Source organism: Python bivittatus, unplaced genomic scaffold (genome assembly GCF_059951505.1).
Source record: "Python bivittatus isolate LINGU-HERP-01145 unplaced genomic scaffold, Pbiv_v1 ctg000080_np1212, whole genome shotgun sequence".
Classification (NCBI taxonomy): Eukaryota; Metazoa; Chordata; class Lepidosauria; order Squamata; family Pythonidae; genus Python; species Python bivittatus.
The window spans coordinates 28,372,675-28,387,638 of NW_028277035.1; the positions used below are offsets into that span (position 1 = coordinate 28,372,675).

At 39.2% G+C, this 14,964-nt stretch overlaps 1 long non-coding RNA gene across 2 annotated transcripts; it reads left to right on the forward strand.

Annotated features, from left to right (window-relative positions):
* The first annotated feature begins 7,251 nt into the window (after positions 1-7,251).
* Positions 7,252-14,961, forward strand: LOC148216652 (uncharacterized). 2 transcript variants are annotated; one of them, XR_015794749.1, is made up of 5 exons: positions 7,252-7,743; positions 9,142-9,261; positions 9,415-9,495; positions 13,074-13,194; positions 14,825-14,961. It is a non-coding gene; the product is annotated as an uncharacterized LOC148216652 (long non-coding RNA). The 2 variants fall into 2 exon arrangements; XR_015794750.1 differs by lacking the exon at positions 13,074-13,194 and having other exon boundaries at positions 7,252-9,261.
* The last annotated feature ends 3 nt before the right edge of the window (positions 14,962-14,964 follow it).

Sequence of the window (14,964 nt, forward strand, 5' to 3'; positions counted from 1 at the left end):
CCTTGCAATGTGTTTAATTTTTTTCCCATCAAGAACAGAGATGAGTATCGGCTAATTGTAATGAATGCAGTCAGTTCACATTTTGTCTTATCGTGGCAGCTGGAATCTCAGACACTAGCAAAGGATCTACATTATATCCTTTTTGAATACCATTTATTTATTTAGCTTATATATCTTCCACAGGCACTCTGGGCAGTGAACAAAGATAAAACCAAAATCATTATCATAATCCATTGCAAAAAAAAAAAAAAAGCCTGCATCATCATCCTGATTAATACAATTCATATATCTAATCTACCCCCCTAAATACATGGATTCTATTAACTGCAAGGGAGCAGTAGACGTAATTAAAAGTAAATACATAGTCATATGGGAAATGTAGTTTTAAACTCAGCCCAGACTTGAAAATATGTTTACTTTGCAGGAGTGTAATATGAAATCACCTCATCTTTTGACATGAGTCAAAAGGTGGATTTTATGGTTGCAAGCCACCCAGAGTCATGCATTTGAGATGGGCAGCTATATAAATCAAAATAATAAACAAACAAATGCAAAACATGTACTGGTATTACAGAGAATTGGGTATATGTAGAATTTTCTTTGCTTATGTTTCTTGAGCAGTTAAGATACAGAAGAGATTGTGCATGTGCAGTACAAAATCCCCCTCAATTACCCTGCCCAGATCAAAGACATCATGTCCCATTTCTTCACTTGCCAGTTCAGTGGTAAAATGCTAAAAATGATCTCCTTTACCTCCTAGCTTCAAGCTCCAAATTGTCCAGAAAGACTGGTTGTGATCCGAGATCTCACTCTGGCTATGAAAGACCTGATCTCTGATATTTGCTACAGGGCTGAGCTGATAATTGTCAAGTCTGTGTCTGTTGCAAGAAAAACAGAGTATTACGCAGAGCCTCTTGAGCCCTCTGTGATGCACTGATTATTGTTCGCAGGTTGGGGTCTAGACAGATTTTGCCAGAAGAGGCCTTTATGTGACCACAACTGCTGGCTAGATGTTCTCCACTGATCTGGCTTTAGACCAAAACCTGGAAGAAGTAGAGAGTGATCATTGAATTAGAGTGCCATACTTGTCATAGAAAATGACAACATTTTGAATATGCACTTGACCTGGTTTAGTTGTGAAATAGTCTTCCTTCTTCCATCTGCCTTCTCTATTTTTGATGTTTGCACATTTTTATGCAGTATTGCTTTTATGTAAAAGAGAAATGAGCTCTGGATTTTGTGCTGGATGTAGTAAATCATGAGAAGGCATTACCTTCTGTTGCTGCAACTAATTTTTTTTTTTTAATCTGATTTGTATCCAGAGGCACATCAATATTTCCTTCTAATCTGATAGGAAATCATTTTCTCTTCAATGCAACATTAGGCTTGCAGTAGCTTGTATAACATGCCTTTAAGTTGTTTAGCAATAGGAGTATGCAATAGTTTAACATTTCCTTTTTATCTCCACTGAAGGTCACTTTTTACTCTTATAGAGAAGTAAATGCATAGTTAATATTAAATCAAGAAAACACACATAAAGACTAAGCATATATGTGTATGGAATACTGGTTCAAAATCTTTACAGTTGATTTGGTGAATAAGGGCAGATTTTTCTAACTGGAGGCTCTCCAGATGTTGGTTCACAACTACCATCGTCCCCAGTCACTGATGTACTGGAGCTGGCTTATCCCAGCTCATGAGAACGAATTATGCTTTTTAAAATTTTGTGAGCCAGTTAAAAGCAGAGCTCAGCAATGACGCCTAGTATGCCCATCAGCTGTTTGCTGGTCAGCAGTGCAGCATGGTGGTGGCAATGGAACTGGCAGGTCCAATAAAACATTTACCTGCCACCACTATCCCCAGTATATATTGATATGATGTCTGGTGTTGTTGTGAGGGTACCAATTTGGGATGATTAGAATGAGATCATTAGTATAATCCTATGCATGTCTACTCAGAAACATGTTGAACAATGAAACAAATATGCATAGAAATGCAGCTTTGATGGACAAAATTTTTCAAAGGGGCACTCTAGATTTAAGTGGAGGGAACATGTCCTGCAGGCATGTTACTGTGAAAAAAAGTGACAACATATGAGCATTTGTAACTCTAAGAATAGTAAAGTTTAGCAAAATTTGTAACATCTCTAAGAGCCTAAGGGGCCCTCTGCTGGATCTGGTCTCTTCAGCCTATAATTTAGTTCTCACATTAGCTAACCAGATCTGGACAGAAATGCAGTGGTGCCAGCCAGGATATTGAGAGATATTGTGACTCTCATGTTGGAGCTTCAGTCATCAGTGGTACCCAATGATAGCATTATCCTCATTGATCTTGTCCAATTCTTTTTTTAATGTCATTGACGTTGGTATCTATCACTACATCTCAAGTTAGCAGATTCCATAATTTGAGAATTTTGTGAAGTCCTTCCTTTCAACTGAATATCCTCCCACTCTAGTTCATTGTTCAGTTCTAGATTCTAATATTATAAGAATGAAAGAAAAAAAAATCTCTTTGCACCTCTATGCCACCTCTACTTTTTCTCATCAAAAAAATCCTAAATGTTGTAATTTTTCATCGTTCAGAAATTGCTACAGCCCTTTGATCATTTTGGTTGCCATTTTCTGCAACATTTAAAAAGAATCAGTTAGTTTGGAGTTCACTGGCAGAACTCCTAAGGATTAGTTGACATGCAGAAACATGAAAGTTTCTTTTTTCTTTTTTAATTTATTTTTCTGGTCCCTGGATATGGGGTGAACTTCTTTGGAGAAATGACAACAGTGATATATTTATGGTTTCACGCCAGAAATGTGAAGGTGGCCATATGAGAATTTAGGTGGAGTGAGTGCAAGCAAAAGTCCTTTCTCCCTGTGGTCTTCTGTATGGGAAAAGGTTACAAAGAGAATCCAGCTACTTTTCTAACTTCAAATAATTTTGTTGCCTTACTCAGCTATGAAAACAAAAGCTCTTTTTAGATATTAAAAGGGCTGAAGCTGACAGAAGACATTAAAAAGTACAACCATGGAAGGGAAATTATTTTTCACTGTACTTAACTGAAGGTTGTTGTTTTTTTCCAGAAACTTATGAACTAATTTTAGTTCTAATTTATTGGACTAAAAGAGTTCCACACAAAACAGTGATGAGGAACCTGTAGGCCTCCAGATGCTAGGCTACAATTTGCATTTTTCTCTACCATTGACAAACAACATCTCACTCACCCTTATTGATGTTTCAGATGCTAATCAGAGACTCACATTTCAATAATTAGATCTCTCCTGAACGTCTAGTTTGGCCCTGATGGTGGTGCCTTCACTCCAGAGTTTCTGCTTGTGAATAAGGAGAAACTGTCGGTGCCATGCACCAGTTGTACTGAGTGGAATTTTAGGAATTTAGTTAAATATTGATCTTAGCTATTTGTACCTTGATAAGCCATGGGTCATTCACAGCTGGGTACCAGACATAACTCTGGTAAACTAGTCATGATGTTTGCTTTACATTTCACATTTTTATTGATTGCATTCTTCTGAGAACTGCTGGATTTTGGTTTTTGTTTTTAAATAAAAATGATTAATAAGGGGATTTCTTTTGTTTTGAATTGAGAAAGGGCTTTTTGGGGGGGGCTTTTTCCATTACTTGGTTAAAAGCAAGTGCTCAAATGCATAAACCACCAATCACTTCCTGACAGGGAGACCATTAATTAATGAGAGAGTTGATCATTTCGCTACCTGGAAGGCTACAAATCAACCCATGCGTGCTCCAGCCGCCTTTTAATGTCACTAGAACAATACAAATCCAGAGTGACCCAGAGTGTCTGCAGTAATTTGCACTTGATGAGGGGAAATGTAGTGAACGGGGTGCTGATCTTGAAAGAGTTAAAAGAAAAAACTGATCTGTTAACTCAGATAAATGGGCAGGTACATCTAAAGCCTGTGAAAGTCAAACTCTGAAGACCTAATCAGGAGTGGGAAGTGGCCCTTCTTGGGTAACCTTTTAAAAAGAGAAGGGTTAGGGTTAGGATTATGGTCAACAAAAATTAACAAAATACGTTTGATAGATAAAAATGGATCCATGCCAGTTTTCTATCTCCACATACGCTCTAGACGTGGTTGCTCTATGGAAACATAGGGGTGTGTGTGTTAGGGTGGAGGGATCTACAGATTATTTTATTATTTTATTTTTTATTTCCCTATGGAAATAAATCAGTTCACCTGTCCAAGACTGCTGAAATTATGTGAATAGAGAAGTCTGAGCATTCAAGATAGCTCAAAATCAGAATGGAAAAGTGTCCAGACTTAGTTCTTCTTGGACTTGGATCTCTTCGTGGTTTTGGAAATGCAAGGCAGGAGGCATGGTGCTTCTTCTTGTGACCTTTGGTCTCTCTTCTCTGCACAGCCATCTCTCTGTTTCCTAAACTTACTATTTCTTTCTTCAGTGTATATTTATTTTTCCACTACCACTACTAGTAGTCACACTAGTAGATTTATTTATCATGTGCCTATAACTAAGAACAGTACAAATGTAGAATAAAAACAATCTAATACTGTAGCTGTAATGGGCTGTGAGAATTACCCTGGAGACAGGAGGAAAAGCCACAGCCTAGACAATGGTCTATAAGAGAGATCTGAGTCCAAAGGAAGGATAGAGGAGGAGAAAGCATCTCAGGAGGGATCCTCCCTAATTCTCTGGAAGATGAGGGCGGGGGGGGAGGGGGGAGTGCTTTCAGACTTGCAAGTTTCTGTTACTGTAACCTTACAATAAAGGTAGTATTAAAACTCATGGTTTTGGTTTCCTGTCTGGACTACCTTGAAGAGCTCATAGTAGCATACTACAATCTACTACAAAATCACAGTAAAAAATAAGTCATCTCTAGATTAAAATTGCAACATTTATTTATTTATTTATTTATTTTATTTATTTATCATTTTATATAGCTGCCCATCTCATGAATGTGACTCTGGGTGGCGTACAATAAAAAACATAGAGAAGCCCCAACCTTCCATCCGCTATCAGTTGATGACCTCAGCATTCCGCCTCCTTCACAAGGGGCTTCCCCAGCTCTCTGCCCTCCTGGAAGGCCCATTTTGACTGACAATAGCACTAACCCCAGGTACATTGCCAATGACCTGCCTAGCTTCCCCAAAACTAGCCAGCAAATCAGATCCCTAGGATTTTCTGCCTTCTGGCCCTCGACTTCTATAAAAATCTTTGTTTGTAAAGCAGGCATGCAATGATTATTGCAATCAACATGGTTCTTCTCCTCAGTGTTGTGCTCCTTCCTTTGGCAAAATTCCATGACCATCAAGGAGGTCCTTCTTCTCCTCCTGCTAGAAGCGATTCTCATAGCAATCATAACAATGAGAAAAGGCCTCTCTGAAAGATCTTAGAACCTGGAAAACTCAGATAAGAGAATATGTTCTTTTAAGAGCTGTAAGAACTTTACAGGTCATACCTAGTCTGGAAACTGAACAATATTCAGGACTTGCTGAATTTGATTCCAGCAGCATCACCCCCACCACCCCCACTCTTGCATATTTTTTGTAAATTATATTGTAGTTTAATATTTGATTATTTGGTTATTTCCTATAATTAAATATGGAAAAATATGTATACAGTTTGTTACCTGCTTTTGTAGATAACACTAAAGGAAGCTGCTTTGATGAAACACGCAAAGCCCACAATAAACCTTTAGGACATGATCTTTCTCTTGGTTGTGGTTTGCTGGATGCTCCCAGGGTTGTTTTGGTCAGGTAACCAGGCGTTGCCATGGCCTCAAACAGGCATGACTGATGCATTAACCATAACAGTGGAAACGTACATTCCTGCCAAAGGTGGGCATCCTGTGCAGAGTTAAATCCAGGAGTATATTCAAGCTGATGCTTTTATAACTCTTTTCCTAAAAGAGATTTTTAAAGAAACGCTCTGCTTTCTGACTCTGTCTTGTCTGTATCAAACTTGAATTTCAGTGCTTTCACCAGACTCTGATTTATAACTTGACCAAAAATGATAGTGTTACAGGTGGCCATGAATTCCAAAACTCAACATTACCTCTCACAGCAAATTAATAGATAGCTTTATAGGGTGCTGAGCAAAATAAAACCCTAGAGAAGACTATTGAACCTGGGTGTCCACAGGGGGAGGATCAACAAGTTCATCAAGGAAGGGTGGTTGTGGCACCAGATTTTTCTGTTTTTGGCTTTATTATTTTTTGTTTTATGATTGTATATATTGTTTTGTTGTTGTTGTTGTTGTAATCCACCCAGAGTTAGTCTTAAATGGGCAGCTATAGAAATGTTTTAAATACAATAAATAAATAATAAACACAAGATCAAGATGGCAGCCATAACAGCGCAATCAACCCTCCCCTTTTTGTGTATGTCATACTGTATGAGCTTGTGCATCGCAAGGAAAAAAGGGCAGAGCTTTGATTACACAATTGCAGCTGCCATCTTTATTTTTTTACACTCCCTCTCTCCCTCCCCCACCCCCCATGCCTCTGCTATTTACCAAGTGGCTACAGAGTCAACCCAGGATCCCTAGCACCACTTAATGAAATTATTTCATCAAAGTCCCATCCTAACCAGGTGGTACAATATCATCAGTAGGATTGAACTAACCACCACTCCCAATTCTCAACATAGATTGTCCACCAAGTTGACCAGAGAAGTCACTGTGTCTCATAACCAGCCCCAAAAGTGTGACTTTGCTGTTCCTCTGACAGTTTGGGAAGAGTTGTTTTTTCTTCCTTGCCTCTGGATAGTATAGCATAAAAAGTAAGTGTGGAAAAGTTATCCTGTTGCATGTAACAGAGTTAGTTATTCATTGGGTTATATACTGGTGTAGGCTTTCACAGCCACTATCTGTTGGGCAGTGTTGAGCTTCAGGTTTTAGTGACTGTGGTCTAGACAACAGATTTCCTGACATTTCGCTGGCAACTGTGCTAGGCAGGCCACAGGCAACTGAGCAGGGACTGACTGGGCTCCTGTCTTTATAGCCAGGAGACCTGACTTCTGAAGTCACTTCCTACTCAGCACTGCCCATTGGGTTGTCATCATCAGACCTTTATATGTTAGAAGCAGAGGGTTAAGTCAGGCAGTGTAGAAACAAAAGAAAATTCTGCCACCATTTCCCCCTCCTTCCTTTTTTTTTCTCCTTAGGTATGAGATGGATCGAAATGTATTAAGGGGACCCTAGCAAATGTATTCTGTAGTGAATCAGGGTGAATGAGAAGGAACATGAAGGTAAAGCCAATTAGTTGTCATGCTTATTTAATAAAGCACAGATTCCCTTGATAAAGAATAGTAGAACACATCATTATTATATACTGAACAATGACTACCACTGTTTAGCTTTGCCTTCTGCATTGTTTTGGGGTTTGGTGCAATACCCACAGTAGTATGTGTGTGTGCGTATAAAACCTGAAGCATCATATTCTTTAACTGTTGCAAGTATCTTCCATGCTGGTCAGGAATTATGAGATTTGAAGTATTCATAATATGAAGGGCACTGAATTTGAATAACACCAAATTTGTATGCCGTCCACATAATGCAGCCCTCCAGTCATGCTTAAGGCTTCTCTGTCCAGTTTTTCTCACATAAAGGTCCCAAGATTTTCAAAGCTACTCTCTTCCTTGATGTCAGTTCTAGAGATGAATGCAATGAGCTCCTGCTTTCCCTGATCCTCAACTGTCTCCACAGTTTTAGAAATCCTCAATTTCCACAGAGTGAACTCGCCATGCTGGTATCAAGGCAAGTGGTCTTAACTGGTCTTAATTCAATGGTCAGCTGAAAACACTCGGTCAGGTTCCCAAGGCTATGGACTCTCCTCTCCATGCAAGTACAGACTGCTCTGACATAACAGCATGTCTTACTTATAACAGCCAGATGGATTGTGTGGTAAGAGAGAGAAGGAAATCACTAGCTTTTATTTCCTTCAGTCATTCAACACTGACATGCCAAACCCTTCTGAAGGCCTTTCTTTGTAAAAAGAACAAGTTTCCTGTCTTACTTTGTTCAGATAGCAGAAGAGAAGACCTGCAGAAGGTCAAGAAGTTCTTTTAGGACAAATCGGGTTTTTCACATTTTCACAGCATAACTTTTTTTTCCCCAGAGACATATCTGCCCTTCTCTGTTGTTTGCCAATTCAGCTATGATGTCCTGACTCCTCCTTAGGACTTTTCTCACTTGCAAGGCTGGCCCTAGCATTAGGCAGAATGACTCAGCTGCAGCTGCATCATTCTGCACTTGGCATGGGAAGAGCTGTACTTTCCTTCCCGTCAAGCAGCACATCATCTTGGATTGATTCTTCCCCCTTATTTATTCTGTCTTGTAAATCCACTTTATAAATTAACTATTCCCCACCTCTACCTCTTACCCATCTTGGCCAATTTCCATAATCCCTTGGCTCAAAATGAGTGATATCAAAACTGTTCTTGAAACTATGCTGGAATGCTAAGCTTTTTGTCTGGAGACAGTGACTCTCCAATGAACTAACTCACTTCCTTCTGACTGAAATCCAAAATGCATACAAGGTCCCTTGTATGGAGAATGACATTTCTTTCTCGTGAAAGGGCTGCGGCACCTTCCGTCTCCCATTCTCCTGCTAGGAAGTACTGTGAGATGGATGACTCCAGAATCTGTGTAATTAATTGTGCATATGGGCTATGGAGGTGCTTGCTTTGCCATTAGGCAGAATGAAGCATCTGCCTTAGGTATCTGAGTCTGAGACAGCAGACTGTAAGCTACTTATTTAGAACTGGAAATAATTTATCAGTGTGTCAGAGGTTTCAAAAATACAGTCTTTTGACAGCTGCATTGCTAAACATGCATCTGAGTGCTTCTAGGGACTTGCAGACCAGCATCTTGTGCCATGCATGTTCTTAAGTGAATGTAACATCTGATTACATTTGACATTTAATACTGTGTAATCATGCATTAGGGAGTGCTGCTTTTTTTTTTTCCAGCTGAAGTTGGCTGAGTTGTCAGAAGACTTTAATCCATACTAGGTCAAAACAACATGTGAATCATGATGTCATCACACAAATGGCATCATTATGTCATGATGTCTGATGCATGTATGTAAGTTGGATCTTTTGTACACCCACATTCCCAGCAAACATTTGTGTTTCTCTTTCCTTTCTTATACAGGCAACAAATGCTGGCTACAAAGTTCTCTGTGCTTTGTTACGGAAGCAACGGGGAGGGTTGGTCCCACAATTTACTTACTACTACTTAGTACATTCAAATGGCATGCTATTTCAAGCCCCTGTGAGTAGTTTCTTTTATGTTAATGTGTTACTGTGTCCAGCCCTTTAAAGAGACGACAGCAGATTAATAGTGGCAGACAAGAGTGGCCACGGACAAATGGTGAGACACTGCCAAAGAGATAATTAAGTCCTGAAACATGTACATTTTTTTAAGGACCAGGAACCAGAGAGGAGGACCAGGTATAGATCAGCCTGGAATGGCCCAGAAGCATCTCAGTGATTCCACCTGCTATAGGTTAGTTGATCACACCTCTGATGTAATGGGTGGTGAATCAATGCAAACCTTGCTGCTACAATGGATGCTCTTGATTTAAGAGAGAAAACATTACCTTAGCATCAGTAAAACTGCAAATGTTTTAAAGCTGCCTTACCCTGGGCTGAGGATGAGTTGAAGGCAATATCATCAGGACAAGGTTAAAAAACAATTACCAGAGCATATTTGTACTGTGGTTAAGTGCAAGTGGGAAAAGACACAGAGAGTGGGAGCTAACTCTAAAAGTCTCTAGTTGCTACTGGGAAAGCGATTCTGATCTCTGGCTGCAGTTGGTTGAACTGTCTGTTTCATATGAAGGGCTAGGATTCTGGGGTCCTTACAGAAAGAAGAGTAGAAGAATATGCACTCATCTCGTGGATTGTAGTTGTTCCACTAACTACAGCATGAAGATGCCCTGTGAGCCATTCTTAAATGATGTATCTTCAATGCATTGCCTTTATCTCATCTCCAGGCCACCAGGAAAGCTAGGCCAATGTAAAAATGGTACTTCCCCTCTTTTCCCAGCACAAGCCTTGCTGAACAAATAGTCATTGATAACATAGTCAATGACATGGTCAAGGCTGGGATTTGCCCAGCTTCCATGGCCGTTTTAGGCTACTATGGGTATACACCTCCCCTCTGCTCTATTTTCCAGGATCCTTCTGCTTTTGGCAGTGGGACACTGTAAGCCTTGTGAAACATTATCCCAAGTGCATCAACTTGCTTTTTAGGGTGGGAAGGATTAATCTCCTTATCGCATAAGCTACCTACAGAAAATATGGCTGATTTTTGAGATGACAGAGAGATAAAGTTTATCCACTCATTTATTAGGTTTAAAACCCACCTGTCAAGGCAGTATACATTGCATTCTCTTTTTCCACACAACCACCATCTTGTGAGGTAGGTTGGGCTAAGAGAGAAAGTGGCCTTCCAGAGCTGAGGGGAGACCAGAACAACAGCAGTGGGAATTAGGTTACAGGTAACAGCCCAAAGATATCCACAGAGGGAGGTCAAAAAAGTTAACCTTGGCTCTTTTGATCCTCCACTTACAGGATACCCCTGTAAATGTCAGTGCTGCAGACCCAGTGGCCTCATTTTTTCAACATTTGATACCTTTAAACTGTATTGACCGTCACGGCATATTTTGAAAAGCAGAGCTCCATTGAGAGACAGCTTATTTTTTTTCTCCATTACCTCAGGATGTTTGCAGGGTAATTGCTATTTTGGAGGCCAAAACTGTTTGCCTGTCATTAAGATGTATGACTCACATCTGTCAGAGAACTTTATTATGGGGCACAGAGTTCCCCCACGGTAGTTGATCTGAAGTTGGATTTTCTAACATGTTAACATCTGAACATTCTTTCCTTCATAAAAACAATACCACCAGAGCCCCTAAAAACTGTGTACCCATTGACCTGGTGACCATCTGTCCAAACCTGGGGCAAATGTATTCTAAAATATCAGAAATATGTGTACTTTTCCAATACACCCTCCCGGGGCTATGAAGGTGACTTGATTTTGGCAAAGATTAACAATAACCTTTGTGAGGTCCATGGGCCATTTAAACACTAAACTCTGCATCCTTTAGCCTCATGATCATTAGGTGAATTTTGTACTACATTCCAGGTACAATTTTTCCAAGTAGAAATGGTGCCCAAGACAATAACTAATTCTGTACCCCCTTTGGTTATTTTGAAAAATAATGTTTTTCATGCCTTGTTCCTTTTCCATGCTGTCTTGGAAGCAGGAATAATAAGGTCTGCTGTACATGGAGCAACCCCTGGATTTGTTGCTGAGACATCCCATGTGCTCTGGTTGCCACCATCTGCAATCTGGATGGAGCAATGGAAGCTGCCATAAACAAACAAACCAACAAACAAAATCTGGCTGCTCTGCAGAGATAGTTGTTTCTTTAGCCCACTTCCACAACAGAAGAAATAAGTTTTCTTCTGGCACGTTGTTCCCATGCTTTGCTTCTTCATTGAAGAGGCTGCTGACTTGTCGCTCAGCTGGTAGAAATGAGAGCAAGATGGGGGGAAAGCTCTTATAAATGGCTGGTAAATGACATAGGTTGTAGTGTGATGAGGCCCCTTGTGTAGGCAAATATTCCAGCAATGACCAGATGGCAATTCCAAATTCAGGAAGGTATATTGTCTTTATGTCTGTCTGCCTATATACATATGTGTATGTGTTTGTGCCTTTGAATCAATCTTGACTCCTGACAACTTTATGGACAGGATCATGCAGATTTCTTGGCAATAATGCAGAAGTGGCTTGCAGTACATTCCTCCAGGATGCTTTTCAACTTCCTAGGCTAGGGCTCAGAGACAGACTTGCCCAAATTCATCCAGCAGACTTCTGTGCCTAAGGGATGACTCAAACTCAGGCCTCTCTGTTTTAGTGCAGCCCCTTAACCATGCACCCAACTCGCTCTCTGAGATAGATAGAGAGACAAATAGACAGACAGACAGAAGCAAACACAGACACAGACACAATGTAGGCCATTTGTATTTGGAAAATAGTAACCAAAATGGGGTGCTGAATTTTGTTCTGGCCAAAACCGATTTGAGAAATGTGTAAGAAATAATTCAGAATTCAGCTGGTTTTCCCTATTTGTTTTGTAGTCCTTTGAGGAAAAATCAAAATAGTCATGACCACTATAAAAATGGCTACCTTCTTTATTCAGAATTATGGAAGAAAAATTGCCCTTCTGAAAGTTAATGGTCATGGATTTGAGTGAGTAGAGATACAAGGGTCCCCAAATTAAATTAAATTAAATTTTGAAAGGCTGAGGTCTCACTTCTAAGATCCTATGAGATTTTGATCTTTGCACCCCAACTTTTGTGAGTTTTTAGCATTTTTTAATATATACTTTAATATATTTTTGTTTAATTTTGGAGCTCTCTGGGAATGTCATGAGTGCAGCCATCCTTGATCTAGTACTGTCAGATCAACTGAATCTTCAGAATGCCTGGCATTTTATCTGGTTGTCCTTCCATAGTCTGTGGAGGAAATTGCCAGATTTCTCTCTTCTAGGTGGAGAAAATTAAGTGGCTTGAGCGCTTTACGCATGCTGCCAATTAAGACACACATTTAAGTCTAGTTCAGTCTTTGATGTGGAAGCGAAGATTGGAGAATGAGTCCTTATTCTTTAAATATGAGTCTTAGTTTATCTAACTGGATTAGAAACTATTTACTCAGCATGCACTTGGGCCTCTTGGAGTCTCAACCCAAACAAAGAACAGGAAAATAAAAGTTCATTACTAACCTAACTGATCTGTGGAGCTCAAGAATGTCAATATGAGCATGGAAAATGAGTAAAATCCTGCCTTCCACTGTGTAGCCGATTTAGATTGGTAGAAATATCACTTTTCCAATATTATATTTGCCCCATGCTGGCAGTGAATTCTGACTTGGAAAGTCTTCATTCTCAGTAAGGTCACAAAACCAGTGTAACTCTCGGGAGCCTTACCAACTTGACTTATGTGACATGACAATCAGGGACGTGGTGTTTAGGGGGGTTCTTTGTATTCCTTTAAACATACTTCTTATTTTGGCAGCAAAGAGGCCTTGGCGATACACTGCCAAAATTCCTTCACCGATTAAACAGAATCCAAACTGCCACTCTAGAAAATAACCTTGGAGCAGAACAGGATAAACATACCATTATCCTCCTCTGAGGTAAAAGGCTATTTCAGCAGACTTGCTAAGCAGTATCAGCCATGCTGGCTTTAATATCATTTAAAATAGTTCAATGCATGTGATGAGGATTGGATTTGAATGTCCCAGCACTGCTGACAAGAATCCAAAGAAGTATTTGAAATACAGCTATAATTCTTTTTTTTTTTCCAATAATCTTTTCTTTGAACAGCAGATTGCTGAATTCAGCAAGTTCTGCTGTTAGTTGCATCGCCTGCTTCAGAAAAAGCATTCAAAGATTCTTTGGTCATGTAGTCCCACTTGTGCTGTCTTTGGAGCCAAGGCTTTGTTTACACACTACACTTTTTGTTCAAAAATTAAAGGCAATCAGGTCACTTCTTTGGACTAATATAATTTTTTAAATGGTTTTAAAAATTTCCCACCAGTACATGTGAATTATGGGGACAGTCTTCCAAGACGTTTTCATATGCAAACTCCTTTTTTCTAAGCATTGCATAATAATAAACATGATTAGCTAGAATTAGAATGCTATCAAATTCATATATTATTTGGAAAACAGAAAGGTCAATCCTGCCATTTACAGTATAACCATACAAGAATAACATTTGCTATGGTATCTTCAGAGCTGTGGGGTCAAGTGGGATCTTTCATTTGCAGTCTCAACGTCAAATATATCCAGAGAGAGTAAAGGCTTCTTGATACCAGGACAGCCAGATGCAAAAAATAAGAGAAATTCCTGCTGGGGAATCAGGTGGGAAGAAGAAAATTGCATAAGGGCTTGGCAGTTTCTAGGTGACCAAAGTCTGAATGAGAATCACATTCCAGAATGAGGAACCAGGAAATTAAAAACTTATCACTCAGATGAAAGAAATCAGTGAAAGCAACCCAACCTTGTTTTTCTCTGACCAAAAAAAGTTTCAGGGAGGAATTGTACATTTGCAAGTACATAAATGGCAGAAACAAAATCTGTTCAAATTTTACACTGCAGTGGCAAAAGCAGCTGAAACTTTTCTATGAACTAGATGAATAATTTTTCAAGGCCAACCAATCAAATGTTTCTGGATAAACGTACAAGTGGGGGAGCAATAAATAAATTTTTGCTGTGTCACAGTCAGCCATACTGGTTGGTCACTGGACAGATAATTTGTAAAGCAAATATATTCATGCACAGATGAGAAAAGTTAATTTGATCTCTTCCAATGTAATGCATGTGATGATAGGGTTCGTAGTGATGGCTTCAGTGCTATTACTCCTAATATTTAGTATCTGGTATTTGTTTGTTGTATCAGTTAAAAACTGTAATATATATAATATATATAATATATTTTATAAAAACTGTAATATGCATTAATTACAAGACTGAAATTCCAGCAACAGTTGTGTTTATATAATATATCAGAAAACAATTCCACAATTACTTCACAAGTTATAAATGAAATAATTAATAATTATGCACCAGGATTTCACATATATAAGAGCATGTTTTTGAATTATACTATGATGGATTGATGATTTCCTTTACAAGATGTGGTACTGGATGTTTAAAACTTCTGTGTTGATAAACATTGTGCTGGGTCTATCCCCCAGTGATCAGCTAGGAAAAACAAACAAATGTAACAGATCTGTTTTAATTGCCTTTTTTCTTTTCTAGCATCCACCTCTCTTCTCATGAAGGGTGAAGCTGACGGGTGAAAATCCCTCCAAAGAAATATGTGCTAATATGCTCATTCCTGGCAATAAGACCAAAGGACTCTTTCGATTACTTCTTTTCTGGAATACCAGCTTGATTCA